Here is a 13,544-nt window from a genome sequence, read left to right on the forward strand (position 1 = left end):
CTATGGTTGTCTTCCCTTTGCCTTTCAGAATATATAGAACATTTCACAAAGAAATATCCAAAACGAATCTGCCCTTCCTACCCTCGCAGCCCCCTCTCCTCTTAAAAGAACAAAAGCAAACACTCACCATGTCTGAAACGGGCAACAGAGTCAACGAGTAGCGAGTGAGACCAGCTATTGACAAGACTGGGTTTGGCTCCAGCAAGAGGCGCTTTCTATATCTCCTTGGGAAAGGCCGGGTTTGCGTCAGTGCAAAGCAAGGTGCCCTTCGTTTGACATTTTCTTGATAATACAAGTTTGATAAATCATTACCCCCTTGGATTCGAGTTTTAAAGGGACATCAGCTGAGAGTACACTGGCCAGTTGTCACTCAGGCGGGAGGGGGCTGCGTGTTCGGCGTGACTCATGTGGGTCTGATTACTAAACCGAAGCCGGCGGGAGGGGATGACAGTTTTCCTCCTCCTAATTAACGGAAACATGGGAGGGACACGTCCCACTGCACCCAAGCCGAGGCGCAGCCACCAATGGATCGGATTGGGCTGCCGAGGTGGGTGTAGGGGAAGGAGTTAAATCACTGTCGTGTTTCCTTCTTTCTCCTCGGCTAGATCCCCTTGCCACCTCTCGAAACCTGCAGGAAGAAGATCCCGCAGTATTACGCTACAGAGATCGAAGGTCTGCATGAAGCACCACAGACCTGCAATGGCTGTGCACAGGGCCCCTGCATTTAAAAGGCTGTACCAACCTTGTCTGTACCTGACTTCAGATTCCCAACCTCCCTGTCAATTGGTGTTGGGGGGATCCTTAAAAAATAGGTCTTCGCTTAAAAAATTAAGGTCTAGTGTTTGCATTTCTACGTTATCTCCATGAACACAATGAAGAGACATTCCTAAATAAAATTAGGATTATTCTCATTGCATGTTTTAAGCTCTTCTGACAATATTATAGAGAAATAAAAAAGAAATTATTCCCAGCACTGATCTGGTTCTTAGGTCACTTTCAAAGTCAAAGGAACTCCATTCTTTCTTCCTGTCCCTGTTGATAAAAATCCACCACAGGCAGGGAATGACGCACAAAGTGTAATAGACCCTCCAAATCACCATCCTCGGCAGCTGGGCAGCAGGGCTGGCCCTCCGGGTGCCAGCAGAGGACGTTCTACCATACTGAGGCTAGGGTGGCCGCGGTGAGAAAAAAAGACGGGCTTTCCTGTTGGTATAAAGCAATGACTGCAGTCATAAGACAGGAAAGACACCTTTACAAAAGGGATAGTTTGGAGACTGGCAGGGGGATCGTAGCAAACGCTCCCCCTCTGGCCGAACCGGTTCTGGGAGCTCCAGGCCTTGGAAACGGGGAGCTCCGCAAAGCATTCTGTCCCTACCCTGCTGCCCGCAGCCGTGCCCACTGCCTCGGGGTCGGCGGCGTCGCAGTCGACTGGGCTGTCCCCACGCGGCGTGAGGACAATGCCGCGGCGCCCGCTGGCGAGGCTGCGGCGGCAGATTGCGGTGGGCGCCCAGGGCCTTCCTGCCGGGTCCCTCCCGCCTCCTTCCGAGCCGCGCCAGTGCACGCGGATGCCTCAGCTCACTGGCTCTGCCCCTCCAAGAGCAGCCGGCTAGGGACCCACGGTCTGCAGGATGATGGAAGGGGGGAGAGGTTCCCTGAAGTGCCATTCCTCCCCAAGTTTCCTGGGGGTGGGGGGAGCTTCAGGCCTCTTTCCATTGTAGTTTTGATTGAACATTTATTAAGATCTCAACATTGAACAACCGTTCAAGGGCTTTCCATGAATGGGCTTTTCCATTTAGCTTCAAAAACAGTTTTGGGGAAACTCCCAGTTAGAAAGCGGGAGACAGAGGTTCAGAAAGTCACCTTCGAATCCTGGAGAGTCTTCCCAACCCTCCCACAAGGCCGTCTGGGGGCCCGACAGCGCTTTCCAGGAGGGAAACCCAGCTAGGTGGCAGAGAGGGGAAGAAGGCAAGTGGAGTGGGACTGTGGTGGGCTCTCGTTGCAGGAGGGTGAGAAGAGCAGGTGAGGCCAGGAATCCCACATGGGGCGCTTGCTTCGACCCTGGCGGGATCGTGGAAACACCCTGGACTCCCGGAGCCACGGGGAAATCCAATGGGCTCTGCCAGGCGCTTCTTCCCAAACAGTCCGCAAAGAGTCAAAGCAGGATTCGAGAACTTAGGTAAACGGCAGGCAAGGCAGCCCTGAATTTCTGCGCCAGGATGCGCACCCTTAGATCCGGGTAGGCCTTGCCCTCCCGGCCCTGGGCTGACTTCCAAAAGACAGTCACGACTTCTAAGTCAGTTTTCGCAATTTGCATTCGAGCCGCCCCCGCCAAGTGCCAGGTGCCAACGCATCGACGCTCCGGGGCGCACGGACGTCCCGGCCCGGGCGGGAGAGAGCAAAGTGCGCAGAGGCGGCGGCGTGCTGCTGTCCTGCCGCCCCGAGCCCTGGCTCAGCCCCCCACCCCCGGGTCTGACGTTTCCTCCGCAGGCCCTCCCCGGCCAAGTGCGCACTCGGTTCCCCCGCGTGGGGCCCGACGTGCGTCAGGCCCTTTGGAGATGGTTGAAGCGGAGGCTGCAGGGCGTTAGCGGAGGCGCTGCTTTGGCTTCCCACCTCCTCCCCTTCCAGTAGCTAGATCCTGCAGAGGAGGGGCCGCGTGGAGAGGGCAGCGGGAGTGCGGAGCGGGGAGACCTAGATGGGTCGATCTGAAGTCGACTGGGGTGTGGAGTGGCGGGCATCAGCCTAGCAGCAGGGCAGGGGTGCAAGGGCTGGGGAGAGCGCGGGGCGGTGGAGGGGAGGCGAGGGAGAGGCGGGCAGCGCCGAGGAGGGAGCCGCAGTATTAAAATACGAGAAGGCTCCGGTCCTGCCATTGCGGGCCTCCATCCCCCGCCCTCTGCCGCCGCCTGTTTGGAGTGATAATCTGGCTCTGAGCACCGCCGCCGAGCAGGCCGTAAATCCGCATCCATCAACGCGCAGCCATTCGGTCGGAATTAGCCAGTCACTACGGCCTTAATTACTTTGTCAAAGATGAAAAATAGTAATTGATTTTGCCCTGGATCGCTCTGCTCCCCCTCCTCCTCTTGCAGTTAAGCAAATAAATAGCTATTTTTGAAAACTCGTGTCTCCCCGGCGGGATGTGGAGGTGGGGAAGGGGCAGAATTTAGTGAAAAAGAGGCCATCCAGTGGCAGCCCTGACGCCAGCGCTTGTATCAGTCGCAGGGGGCAAACTGGGACTCAGGCAGGGGAGGACTAGGAGCTCAGCCTTGCGCCTTCAGGATGCTGCCTTCAACCGCGCTAGAGGAGGAAAGAAACGGCAGAGGAAGCGGCGTGTAACAAGCCCTGGCTCTGGTGTTAGCCCGGCGCTTGCGGTGCCAGATTCCTCGCGTCCGCAGGGCAGCAGGTGACAAACAGCTGCCCGGCCAGTTTGACAGAATGGCGAAGAAACTTGCCTAAGGTCAGAGCGCAGAGCCAGAATTTGAGCCCACGTCAGTGCTGACTCTGGTCCATTGTCTGTATCTATGTTCAGATGATTTTGCTGTGAGCCACAAAGACCTAAAACTTCTATAGATGACAGGTGCATGGACTCGATGTGGGTTTCAGGTGACAGTGACAAAACAGTAGGAAAGCCATGCAGTATTTTTGTCCCTCTTGTCTGCTACCGCGTGGTTCTACTGGAGTGCTGTTCTCTGTTAAGAATGTGGGTTCTGCCAGACACACTACAGCACCTCCTGGCTCTGTGACCTTGGGGAGAAATTCTCAATCTGTAAAATGAGGATAATAAGAATATGTATTAACCTCCCTAAAGGGTTGTTTGTGGATTAAATGGAAGTATGCCTGTGAAGTACCTACACTGAGGCTGGATGCCTGGTATTCTTTCAATAAGCAATGGTTATTTTCCAGACTTCAAGAATTATCTGTTTGAAGCCCCTTAGATTTAACAAATAAATCTTTCTTTGTTTGAAGCCCCTTAGATTTAGCAAATAAATCCAGTTCTTTCTCCCTGGTCCAGAAGATTCACTGTTGGTAGACACGCACAGAATAGAAAGCCTAACAAGGGAGATAATCACTGTGCAACACTTGGCCGCCTCAGTCAGTGCTGTGGTCACGTGACAATCAAGTATTTGCCTCATTAAAAGACAATTGAGAGCATCCTGAGAAAGTACTCAAACACAGTGCCTGCTCTGCCAGGAGTGTGTCCTGCTTAGGTGAAGGCACATCTCAACGTACTCAGCAGAGCCTTAGATCTCTGTAATCAGCTTCACCGTCCAGTTCTCCCTTGAACCTTGGGTATCAGGGGGACACCAGCTAATCAGGGCATGCCTCCCTCACCATAGCATTTCAGAGGAGTCTGTAAGTAACAAGTCTGTGTGTAAAATGTACGTCCAAAATAACGAGACTCAGACAGGCAGGACGCTTGTTCCTGAGTCAGCAACAGTGGTCGTTTTCAGTTCACTGCCGCAAAACGCAGGACAGTGGGCGCAGGCGCAGAGGCAGAGGAGTTTAAAACGAGATGCAGAGGACGTTCAAGGTCATCTGTAGTCCCATATGTCTGCTTTACAGTGAGGAAACGGAGGCCCAGGGAGAAGTGAGTGTTCAAGGTCACTTGCAAATTAAGAAACAAAGTCTAGCATCATCTCTTTTTTTTTAAAGGATAAAAAAAATCCACATTAGATCAAAAGTATGTCTAAGGCATGAAATGATTTTGTAGCCTTGAAAAGAATGGTTTAGAGCCATACAGTTGGTTTGGACAGATTCTCATGAGGTATTAAATAAGAATGGCAGATGCACTAAAGTGTGTATATCATTCCTGTGTGTGTGTGTGTGTGTCTGTCTGTCTATCTGTCTGTCTTCCAGTGAAATGCGGAAGCACACACACTATGTAGAACCTAGGATTACTGGTGGGCAGTGTGGGCATTGATGTGAACAGAGAGGAGAGGGCGAGAGGTGAAAAAAAAGGAAGAAAAGGAAAAGCCTATACTTTGGAAAAAATGGTTGTAATGATCACATGTGTAAATTTATGTTAAAATGTACATAAACAAGTTTTAAAAGAAAAAATTCAGTACTAAAATCTACTGCTTTAATTAATGAGACTATTCACCAGGCTACTTTCATTAGGAAGTATTAAGCCTACATCTATTTGACTGTCTTTCTCTGAGGAGCAGAACTCAGAAAAATGGATTCAGTTAATTAAGGATCTCAGCTACCGATATTTGGCTAATCCTCCTTCCTAAAGTCCTGCTGTTTGTCTCCTAGCTCTGCTGGGCTGGAACCAGGGTCTAATCAAAACCTTTAGGGGACATAGTTTTGGAAAATATGATGATTTTCTGCTCACCTACCCCCATTCTTGCAATGTCCATTAAGCTATAAGATAATTTAAACTCAAACAACACTAAACTGAAATTTTCTGATTTCTTATTCCATAGTGACATTGATATTTTCTGAACAACATATTCACTCCTTTCCCCTGCCTCCCCACACCCCCCGTCCTTTTTTAAATCATTCTTTTGGTAGACCTGCTTTGTGAAAAGCATGAAAGTGTTAGTCGTTCAGTCATGTCCAACTCTGTTCGATCCCATGGACTGTAGCCCACCAAGCTCTACTGTCCATGGGATTTCCCAGGAAAGAATACTGGAGTGGGTAGCCATTCCCTTCTCCAGGGGATCTTCCTGACCCAGGGATCAAACCTGGGTCTCCTACATTGCAGGCAGATATTTTACTTTCTGAGCCACCAGGGAAGCCCTAAGACCTACTTTAACAGTTGCATATGTTTGGGATAACTACTTAGTAATCAATATCCAAGTTTAAGTCTTCTGTGTTTATTCTGCTTTAAGTTCCCAACCAAAGTTGGGGAAACACGTTTTGAAAGAGATCAGGTCTCAAATATATTCACTATTAAAAAAAGAAATTTTCTAATACATGCAGTGGGCTTCTCCGGTGGCTCAGACAGTAAAGAATCTGCCTGCAATGTGGGAGACTCAGGTTCAATTCCTGGGTCAGGAAGATCTCCTACTAAGGAAATGGAAACCCACTCTAGTATTCTTGCCTGGAGAATTCCATGGACAGAGGTGTCTGGGGGGCTACAGTCCATGGGTCGCAAAGAGTCAAACATGACTGAGCAACTTCACTTCAATGCATGGGACAAGATTGCATAGGATTTATTAAATCCTAGTAAATAAGAGTCTTTTTTCTTTCTCTCCTGAATGTCCCTATTTCCCCTGGCCTTCTGTTGCTGTCCTAATTAGTGGGGATTGGGGGGGGGGGTGAGATTTGAGTTCAATGTCAGGCAAACCTAGCAGGAATTCCCACAAGTAGAGCAGAACAGATGTTGGGAAGCTTTACTGTATAGTCAGTTGATGGAGTTAACTCAAGGCTATTGAGTCAAATCTGAGCAAGGTTCAGAAAGACACAGTGGTGAGGACAGTGGCCCAGAAAGTGGGACGTTGAAAATTCAAGATCTTTTATACCAGTGGGAGCTGCCAGGCAGCATAGATAGGTTTCTGAACCTTAGATTTTGTCATTTGGTACTGCCCTTGTAAATCAGGCCTAGGGGACATGGACATTGGCACTAAATTTGGTTCTATTGGTTCTAGTAATCTACAGCATTTGATATGGTATGAGATCATATCGAACAATGGCCTAGAAGAGTTCAGCTCAAAGAGTTCAGCTTTGATAGACAACTCAGAGTTCGTTAATCATGATGGTAGCTGTCCCCTGGGATGTCACCATTAGGGCTTAGAAATGAACCATGATATGTTTAAAACTAAACTCATGGAGTCTGCATTCCACTACAGAATGTTTCTATGTTCTATTTAAGCCTGTTTCTGGGTGGGTTAACATGATATGCTCAGTGGTGTCCGACTCTTTGCGACCCCATGGACTGTAGCCTAGCTGGCTCCTCCGTCCGTCCATGGGATTTTCCAGGCAAGAGTACTGGAATGGGTTGCCATTTCCTTCCCCAACAGTGAAAACAGGGCTTTAGAATTAGCTGAGTCAGAAGTTTGAATCCAAGCTAAGCTACTTACTAGCTGTGTGTTCTTGGGCAGTTACTTATCCTTCAAGTCTTGCTTTCCTTTTTAGTAAAATGTAGTAATTAAATGAGATTAAACATATGAAAGCTTGAGCTCTTCCTACCTTGAGGTTGTGGGTTTTGATTGACACTATTCCCCAAGAGATGTAACAAAAAGACTCCTTCCTCTAGAGCTAAACGTTACTGGATTTTTTGGCCAAATTGTATTTTCCCCATCCTTCTTAAGGAGACATGAGTTTTTTCTGGTGTCTTTTTCTGTTTTGCTTTGTTGTTTGTTTTCTGAGCTTTTTCTGGTATCCTTTTTTATTTGCTTTTTGTTTTGTCTTTCTCAAAAATGCCAGGCACAGTCATGACTCTATGCCTTTGCATCTGCAATATCCTTTGTCTGAAATTCTCTTCCCTTCAGAGTGAAATCCTAACTACACCTTTAGACTCATTGCCCAAAATGTATCTCCCCTCAGAGGCTGTTTATGAACAGAATATCTCCATGCTCTGTGCTTCTCTAGCACTAGTGTATTATAATTATTTCCAAATATGCCTTTTCTTCTATAGATGCCACTAGCCACATGTGGCTACATGCATTTAAATTAAAATTAAATATAAGATTCTATACCTCATTCACACTATCTATATTCTTGGTGCCCAATAGCTAATGTTCAATTGCATTGGACATTTCCATCATTTCAGAACATACTATTGGACAGTGCTGTTCCAAATTGTAAAGCCTTCCAAGGCAGAAGAGCTTGATTTTTTCAAAGCCTCTACACTTCTACTTGTATGACATAGAGTAGGCCCTTAGTATTTTCGAATGAGTGACTTAAAAATCACAGAATAACCTCTTGATTTCTTATGTCACCTTACTGCATTTTCGAAATCATATTATTCTACCTATTTGCTTTTTCATTTTGTTTTTCAGGTTATAAAGATAACATAGGCTTATTACAGAGAATCTGAAAAAACCCAAAGAAGAACATGAAAGTATATATTCCCAACACCCCAAAATATAGCTTATTAATATTTTGGTATAAGGCCTTCTAGACTTTCATATTATAAAGTTTTTGTTTTCAGAAAATTGAGGTCATGCTGTTCGTGGCAAATAGGTGGAGAAAAAATGGAAACAGTGACAGACTTTATTTTGGGGGCTCCAAAATCACTGTGGATGGTGACTGCAGCCATGAAATTAAAAGATGCTTACTTCTTGGGAGAAAAGCTATGACAAACCCAGAGAGTGTATTAAAAAAGCAGAGACAGCATTTTGCAACTAAGGTTGGTCCACATAGTCAAAAGTATGTTTTTTCCAGTAGTCATGTATGGATATGAGAGTTGGACCATAAGGAAGGCTGAGCGCTGAGGAACTGGTGCTTTCCAACTGTGGTGTTGGAGAAGACTCTCTTGAGTGTCCCTGGGACTGCAAGGAGATCAAACCAGTCAGTCACAAAGGAAATCAACCCTGAATACTGATTGGAAGGACAGATGCTGAAACTCCAATACTTTGGCCACCTGATCCAAAGAACTGACTCACTGGAAAAGACCCAGATGCTGGGAAAGATTGAGGGCAGGAGGAGAAGGGGGAGACAGAGGATGAGATGGTTGGATGGCATCACTGAGTCAACAGACATGAGTTTGCACAAACTCTGGCAGATGATGAAGGACAGGGAAGCCTGGTGTGCTGCACTCCATGGGGTTGCAAAGAGTAGGACACAACTTAGCAACTGCCTTTTCTTTCACTTATATTGTAGATTTAGCTCTGCCCCATTGCCATGAAATCTACATTATTTTTAATCGCTGCACAGATTTTCATGATATGAATACACTATAATTTAACTAAAAAGTAATTATTGTACATTTGAATTTTTTCCAGTATTTATTATAAATACTACTGCATCATGTATCTATCTATATATCTTTGCTCACAGCTCTAATCTGGATTCTTAGCACAGATTTCTAAATATGGAATTATAGTTTAAAGGAATTACACATTTTTGAGAAGCAGAACCATCTTATTTGGGCCAGTTTTGTTTCACTGATGCTTGCCTCAAGATACAGACATGGATCTGTGTATGAAAATGTAACCATGCTCTGAGTGGAGGGCGACAGTGCTCTGTGTTTTTCTCCATTCCTCTTCCCAGCAATACCCAGCAATCTGTGAACGCTTCTGGCTATAAAAAAGCCATAAGAACATAAAGCCTTAGTATGTTTCTGTAAAGACTAAACCAGCTTTCTCTTTAGCATAAAGGAATTTTTAAATGGAAAGAATATTACTTGGTAAATATAAATATTTGTAATTATCAGTATGCACAATATCCAGATTTTATTAATATAACTATTAGGACCAAACAAATAAGCCCATCTGTTTACACAGGATTTATAATGACTAAATAGTTGTGAGAAATAACACAAACATTGTTAAAACGTGCAGGATCAGTGAATGCTTGCTCTGCAGTGGAAATGCCTAGTTCAGGGCTCTCCCTGGATTCTGCAGATTTCATGGATGATGACATGGTTTTCCAAGTCATTAACTAGGGCACAGCTTTGGGGCCAAATGAGAAGCAACATCCAAATCATTCTAAGAGTTGGGGCGATTGGTGGAGCTGACAAAGGAAATACCCTCTGTCATTCAGCACTGTGGGAGCATTTGGGGAGTGTGCTTGCCTGTGAAGACTCATGGTTCACTGAGTCCATTGTTTCACAAAGGCCTGGTTTCGCTGATACTAAGAGAAGAGGGTGAACTCTGCCCACACATGGGCTATTTAGGTGACACTGTCAAAGACATTTCCATTTTTTTTTTTTTTCCTTAGAACCTTATTCTGCCGTTTTTTGGCATACCACACAACTTGAAGGATATCAGTTCCCCAATCAGGGACTGAACCCAAACCATGGTAGTGAAAGTGCTGAATCCTAACCACTAGACCACCAAGGAGCTCCCCTATTCTGCCCACTTTCTTTTTTTTTTTTTTTTTTAATAAAAAGCTTTTGTGTATTGCATTAAAGAAAAACATAAGCAAAAAGAAGAAAATAAACATCACCCCACCAGGACTCTTTTGCTTGCAAGAGATAGAAACTCAATTCAAAACTAGTTGAAATTCAAGATAATTTATTGACTATGCCAAAGCCTCTGACTGTGTGGATCGCAATAAACTGTGGAAAATTCTGAAAGAGATGGGAATACCAGACCACCTGATCTGACCCTTGAGAAATCTGTATGCAGGTCAGGAAGCAACAGTTAGAACTGGACATGGAACAACAGACTGGTTCCAAATAGGAAAAGGAGTTCATTAAGGCTGTGTATTGTCACCCTGTTTATTTAATTTATATGCAGAGTACATCATGAGAAACGCTGGACTGGAAGAAACACAAGCTGGAATCAAGATTGCCCAAAGAAATATCAATAACCTCAGATATGCAGATGACACCACCCTTATGGCAGAAAGTGAAGAGGAACTCAAAAGCCTCTTGATGAAAGTGAAAGAGGAGAGTGAAAAAGTTGGTTTAAAGCTCAACACTCAGAAAACGAAGATCATGGCATCCGGTCCCACCACTTCATGGGAAATAGATGGGGAAACAGTGGAAACAGTGTCAGACTTTATTTTTCTGGGCTCCAAAATCATTACAGATGGTGATTGCAGCCATGAAATTAAAAGACGCTTACTCCTTGGAAGGAAAGTTATGACCAACCTAGACAGCATATTGAAAAGCAGAAACATTACTTTGCCAACAAAGGTTCGTCTAGTCAAGGCTATGGTTTTTCCAGTGGTCATGTATGGATGTGAGAGTTGGACTGTGAAGAAGGCTGAGCGCCGAAGAATTGATGCTTTTGAACTGTGGTGTTGGAGAAGACTCTTGAGAGTCCCTTGGACTGCAAGGAGATCCAACCAGTCCATTCTGAAGGAGATCAGCCCTGGGATTTCTTTGGAAGGAATGATGCTACAGCTGAAACTCCAGTACTTTGGCCACCTCATGCGAAGAGTTGACTCATTGGAAAAGACTCTGACTCTGGGAGGGATTGGGGGCAGGAGGAGAAGGGGACGACAGAGGATGAGATGGCTGGATGGCATCACTGACTTGATGGATGTGAGTCTCAGTGAACTCCGGGAGTTGGTGATGGACAGGGAGGCCTGGCATGCTGCAATTCATGGGGTCGCAAAGAGTTGGACACGACTGAGCGACTGATCTGATCTGATCTGAATGTCTAGGTCAAGGTCAGAGTGGAGTTGACCTCAAGGTGGGCTGAATCCCGGGATGCTCACAGCATGAGAATTCTCTCTCTAAGTCTTGGACTCTGTTGGTCCATCTGTCACATGTTTTCAGACTCTCAGATTGCAGAAGTCATGCCACCAGAATTCTAGATTTCATGCTCATGGATTATCATCCAAGGGGAAAGAGATAGCTACATCTGTACCTCAGTTTGGGAAGTTTTGGGAACAGACCCTAATAGATTAGACCCTGAGACAAGGCTTTTGGTGCAGGTAGAGTATTTGGGAAAGGGTACAAGGGAGCACAGATGAGGGGGCAAAGAAAGTTCACCAGATGGGAGAAGAGTCAACAGGGTGTTAATGAGTGAGTTACCACTGTGGGCAACTGGAGTGCAGGCCTGGTGGGTCCCTCAGGGGCACCATGTGGAACGTAGGTCAGAATTCTCCCACCAGGGGACAGGGAAGCCAGGAGGCGATTTGTACACAGACTCTCACCCCTAATTGGCTGAGGATGGTCTCTGAGGGTGTCAATCCCCAGCACTTGTGAACACTCTGCATTTGGGTTGAGCCAGGTTTCTATAGCACTGGAAAAATGTCTGAGATAGAGAAACAGAGAGACATGGGTGTTGGAGGTGGGAAGCTGTCAGTATCCTGGGAATGCCCAGCACTGCTGCAGGTGAGTTCCGAGAAGGGACAGAGCAGTGAGGGTGGGATATCAAGAGCACTTCAGTTTGCTGCACACTGAGACCATCACGCCAGACACTGATTGGCCCAGGCTTGGTCACATGTCCATTTCTTGGGTACAGTGAGGCAGCATGCTGCTAATGGAAGCTCCATCCTGACCTCATGGAGAGGGAAGAAATTTCCCACCCAAAAAAGGAGGACAGTCAATTACAGTTATCAATATAAGTGCAGGAGAGATGATGGACATCATTATAATTATAAAAGATATTCACTTCCAAATTTTAATTCTATTATAGGATTATAGCCATTGAATATCTTAGTAAATATCCTTCTAGATTGTATCTGTTTATGCATTTTTCTTTCTAAACTGGAAACATGTCATCTATGTACACCTTCGCTTTTTCTTAATAGGATGTAATCCTTTCAATATATAGTGAACACTTTTCTCTATATGAAGATATTGTAGAAATATAAAAAACATATCAGTCAATATATTAAAAAAAATTTTGTACTAAATTATTTGATTAAAAGTGGAGTTGAAGGATGAATATATGAAATCCCATCCCCAGTAACCTCTCTGCCCAGATGAAGAAGTGTTAGTGAACTGAGGGTATCAGAGGAAGCAATGCTAAAAAAGCACCAATTTTGGAATTATAGGGCTTGGGGTTTGAAGTCTAATTTTTAATATGGCCTTGGTCAATGTATTTAACCTTACAAAACCTCATATCTTAATTTACACATAGTAAAGGCTAAGTATTTAGCCTTTATTAACTTCCCTAACTTTACTAACTTGGGGCTTCCCTGGTGGCTCAGAGAGTAAAGCATCTGCCTGCAGTGCAGGAGATCTGGGTTCGATCCCCAGGTCAGGAAGATCCCCTGGAGAAGGAAGTAGAAACCCACTCTAATACCCTTGCCTGGAAAATTCCATGGATGGAGGAACCTGGTAGGCTACAGTCCATTGGATCACAGAGTCGCATACAACTGAGCAACTTCACTTCTCAAAGGCTAAACAAAATGGCAGCTCTTACTATTATCATCTATAATATAAGGTCCATCACTTCTTACTGATAGCATTGTTCTAAGGCTTGAATTAGGTCATTCAAATAATATGCCCAGGAGAGAGCTAGAGACATAGTGGGTCTTAATTAATGATAAAATGTTGCTGTGATCCCTTGATCTTACTTTAAGGCAGACTTTCCTGCCAGGAAAAAATTTTGGGCACCATAGCAATCAAAGGAGTTGTTGTTCAGTTGCTAAGTTGTGTCCGACTCTTTGTGACCCCATGGACTGCAGCACACCAGAGTTCCCTGTCCTTCACTATCTCCTGGCATTTGATCAGACTCACGTCCATTGAGTTGATAATGCCATCCAACCATCTCATCCTCTGTCACCCTCTTCTCCTCATGCCGTCAGTCTTTCTCAGCATCAGGGTCTTTTCCAATGAGTCAACCCTTCACATCAGGTGGCCAAAGTATTAGAGCTTCAGCTTCAGCATCGGTCTTTCCAATAAATATTCAGGTTTGATTTCTTTTAGGATAGACTGGTTTGACCTCCTTGCAGTCCAAGAGCCTCTCAAGTCTTATCCAGCACCATAGTTTGAGAGCATCATTCTTTGGTGCTCAGCTTTCTTTATGGTCCATCTC

This window comes from Bos indicus, chromosome 29 (assembly GCF_029378745.1).
Source record: "Bos indicus isolate NIAB-ARS_2022 breed Sahiwal x Tharparkar chromosome 29, NIAB-ARS_B.indTharparkar_mat_pri_1.0, whole genome shotgun sequence".
NCBI classification, from domain to species: domain Eukaryota; kingdom Metazoa; phylum Chordata; class Mammalia; order Artiodactyla; family Bovidae; genus Bos; species Bos indicus.